Here is a 4,760-nt window from a genome sequence, read left to right on the forward strand (position 1 = left end):
ACCCATATCTGTTTAAATCATCTGTGAAGGTGAGAAAATAACGATATCCGCCACGAGCCTCAACATTCATTGGACCACATACATCTGTATGTATGATTTCCAACAAATCTGTTGCTCTCTCCATAGTACCGGAGAACGACGTTTTAGTCATCTTACCCATGAGGCATGGTTCGCAAGTACCAAGTGATTCATAATCAACTGGTTCCAAAAGTCCATCAGTATGGAGTTTCTTCATGCGCTTTACACCGATATGACCTAAACGGCAGTGCCACAAATAAGTTGCACTATCATTATCAACTCTGCATCTTTTGATTTCAACATTATGAATATGTGTATCACTACTATCAAGATTCATCAAAAATAGACCACTCTTCAAGGGTGCATGACCATAAAAGATATTACTCATATAAATAGAACAACCATTATTCTCTGATTTAAATTAATAACCGTCTCGCATCAAACAAGATCCAGATATAATGTTCATGCTCAGCGCTGGCACCAAATAACAATTATTTAGGTCTAATACTAATCCCGAAGGTAGATGTAGAGGTAGCGTGCCGACCGCTATCACATCGACTTTGGAACCATTTCCCACGCACATCGTCACCTCGTCCTTAGCCAATCTTCGCTTAATCCGTAGCCCCTGTTTCGAGTTGCAAATGTTAGAACCGAGAGAGGAGAGTGTTGTCTACGTACCCTCGTAGACCGAAAGCGGAAGCGTTAACACAACGCGGTTGATGTAGTCGTACGTCCTCACGGTCCGGCCGATCAAGCACCGAAACTACGGCACCTCCGAGTTCTAGCACACGTTCAGCTCGATGACGATCCCCGGACTCCGATCCAGCAGAATGTCGGGGAAGAGTTCCGTCAGCACAACGGCGTGGTGACGATCTTGATGTTCTACTGTCGCAGGGCTTCGCCTAAGCACCGCTACAATATTATCAAGGATTATGGTGGAGGGGGGCACCGCACACGGCTAAGAGATCAATGATCAATTGTTGTGTCTCTGGGGTGCCCCCTGTTGGAAATATGCGCTAGAGGCAATAATAAATTAATTATTATTATATTTCTTTGTTCATGATAATCGTTTATTATCCATGCTAGAATTGTATTGATAAGAAACTCAGATACATGTGTGGATACATAGACAACACCATGTCCCTAGTAAGCCTCTAGTTGACTAGCTCGTTGATCAATAGATGGTTACGGTTTCCTGACCATGGACATTGGATGTCACTGATAATGGGATCACATCATTAGGAGAATGATGTGATGGACAAGACCCAATCCTAAGCATAGCACAAGATCGTGTAGTTCGTATGCTAAAGCTTTTCTAATGTCAAGTATCATTTCCTTAGACCATGAGATTATGCAACTCCCGGATACCGCAGGAGTGCTTTGGGTGTGCCAAACGTCACAACGTAACTGGGTGGCTATAAAGGTACACTATAGGTATCTCCGAAAGTGTCTGTTGGGTTGGCACGAATCAAGACTGGGATTTGTCACTCTGTGTAAACGGAGAGGTATCTCTGGGCCCACTCGGTAGGACATCATCATAATGTGCACAATGTGACCAAGGAGTTGATCACGGGATGATGTGTTACGGAACGAGTAAAGAGACTTGCCGGTAACGAGATTGAACAAGGTATCGGGATACCGACGATCGAATCTCGGGAAAGTATCGTACCGATAGACAAAGGGAATTGTATACGAGATTGATTAAGTCCTTGACATCGTGGTTCATCCGATGAGATCATCGTGGAACATGTGGGAGCCAACATGGGTATCCAGATCCCGCTGTTGGTTATTGACCGGAGAGTCATCTCGGTCATGTCTGCATGTCTCCCGAACCCGTAGGGTCTACACACTTAAGGTTCGGTGACGCTAGGGTTATAGAGATATTAGTATGCGGTAACCCGAAAGTTTTTCGGAGTCCCGGATGAGATCCCGGACGTCACGAGGAGTTCCGGAATGGTCCGGAGGTAAAGAATTATATATAGGAAGTGCTATTTCGGCCATCGGGACAAGTTCCGGGTCACCGGTATTGTACCGGGACCACCGGAAGGGTCCCGGGGGTCCACCGGGTGGGGCCACCTGCCCCGGGGGGGGCACATGGGCTGTAGGGGGTGCGCCTTGGCCTACATGGGCCAAGGGCACCAGCCCCTAGAGGCCCATGCGCCAAAGGGACAAGAGGAGGGGAGAGTCCTAAAGGGGGAAGGCACCTCCGAGGTGCCTTGGGGAGGATGGACTCCTCCCCCCCTTGGCCGCACCCTTCCTTGGAGGAAGGGGCAAGGCTGCGCCCTCCCCCTCTCCCTTGGCCCTATATATAGTGGGGGGAAGGGAGGGCAACCATACCTAAGCCCTGGCGCCTCCCTCTCCCTCCCATGACACATCTCCCTCCTCCCGCAGCGCTTGGCGAAGCCCTGTTGGAATCCCGCTACTTCCACCACCACGCCGTCGTGCTGCTGGATCTCCATCAACCTGTCCTTCCCCCTTGCTGGATCAAGAAGGAGGAGACGTCGCTGCTCCGTACGTGTGTTGAACGCGGAGGTGCCGTCCGTTCGGCGCTAGGATCATCGGTGATTTGGATCACGACGAGTACGACTCCATCAACCTCGTTCTCTTGAACGCTTCCGCACGCGATCTACAAGGGTATGTAGATCCACTCCTCCCTCGTTGCTAGATGACTCCATAGATTGATCTTGGTGACACGTAGGAAAATTTTGAATTATTGCTACGTTCCCCAACAGTGGCATCATGAGCTAGGTCTATGCGTAGTTTCTATGCACGATTAGAACACAAAGTAGTTGTGGGCGTTGATTTTGTTCAATATGCTTACCGTTACTAGTCCAATCTTGATTCGGAGGCATTGTGGGATGAAGCGGCCCGGACCGACCTTACACGTACTCTTACGTGAGACTGGTTCCACCGACTGACATGCACTAGTTGCATAAGGTGGCTAGCGGGTGTCTGTCTCTCCCACTTTAGTCGGATCGGATTCGATGAAAAGGGTCCTTATGAAGGGTAAATAGCAATGGGCATATCACGTTGTGGTTTTTGCGTAGGTAAGAAACGTTCTTGCTAGAAACCCATAGCAGCCACGTAAAACATGCAAACAACAATTAGAGGACGTCTAACTTGTTTTTGCAGGGTATGCTATGTGATGTGATATGGCCAAAAGGATGTGATGAATGATATATGTGATGTATGAGATTGATCATGTTCTTGTAATAGGAATCACGACTTGCATGTCGATGAGTATGACAACCGGCAGGAGCCATAGGAGTTGTCTTAATTTATTTATGACCTGCGTGTCAACATAAACGTCATGTAATTACTTTACTTTATTGCTAACCGTTAGCTGTAGTAGTAGAAGTAATAAGTTGGCGAGACAACTTCATGGAGACACAATGATGGAGATCATGATGATGGAGATCATGGTGTCTTGCCGGTGACGATGATGATCATGGAGCCCCGAAGATGGAGATCAAAAGGAGCAAAGTGATGATGGCCATATCATGTCACTATTTGATTGCATGTGATGTTTATCATGTTTGTACATCTTATTTTCTTAGAACAACGGTAGTAAATAAGATGATCCCTCATTAAAATTTCAAGAAAGTGTTCCCCCTAACTGTGCACCGTTGCGACAGTTCGTTGTTTCGAAGCACCACGTGATGATCGGGTGTGATAGATTCTAACGTTCACATACAACGGGTGTAAGACAGATTTACACATGCGAAACACTTAGGTTGACTTGACGAGCCTAGCATGTGTACAGACATGGCCTCGGAACACAGAAGACCGAAAGGTCGAGCATGAGTCGTATGGTAGATACGATCAACATGAAGATGTTCACCGATGATGACTAGTCCGTCTCACGTGATGATCGGACACGGCCTAGTTGACTCGGATCATGTAATCACTTAGATGACTAGAGGGATGTCTATCTGAGTGGGAGTTCATAAGATGAACTTAATTATCCTGAACATAGTCAAAAGGTCTTCGCTAATTATATCGTAGCTCGCGCTTCAGTTCTATTGTTTAGTTATGTTCCTAGAGAAAATTTAGTTGAAAGTTGATAGTAGCAATTATGCGGACTAGGTCCGTAAACTGAGGATTGTCCTCATTGCTTCATAGAAGGCTTATGTCCTTAATGCACCGCTCAGTGTGCTGAACCTCGAACGTCGTCTGTGGATGTTGCGAACATCTGACATACACATTTTGATGTCTACATGATAGTTCAGTGCGTAATGCTAAATGGTTTAGAATTGAGGCACCAAAGACGTTTTTGAAACATCACGAAACATATGAGATGTTTCGAGGGCTGAAATTGGGATTTCAGGCTCGTGCCCACGTCAAGAGGTATAAGACCTCCGACGATTTTCTTAGCCTACAAACTAAGGAGAAAAGCTCAATTGTTGAGCTTGTGCTCAGATTGTCTGAGTACAACAATCGCTTGAATCGAGTGGGAGTTGATCTTATAGATGAAATAGTGATGGTTCTCCGAAGTCATTACCACCAAGCTGCTTGAGCTTCGTGATGAACTATAATATATCAGGGACATATATGATGATCCTTGAGATATTCGCGATGTTTGAGACCACAAAAGTAGAAATCAAGAAGGAGCATCAATTGTTGATGGTTGGTGAAACCACTAGTTTCAAGAAGGGCAAGGGCACGAAGGGATACTTCATGAAACGGCAATTCAGCTGCTGCTCTAGTGAAGAAACCCAAGGTTGAACCCAAACCCGAGACTA

The sequence above is a fragment of the Triticum dicoccoides genome, chromosome 3A, assembly GCF_002162155.2.
Source record: "Triticum dicoccoides isolate Atlit2015 ecotype Zavitan chromosome 3A, WEW_v2.0, whole genome shotgun sequence".
Classification (NCBI taxonomy): domain Eukaryota; kingdom Viridiplantae; phylum Streptophyta; class Magnoliopsida; order Poales; family Poaceae; genus Triticum; species Triticum dicoccoides.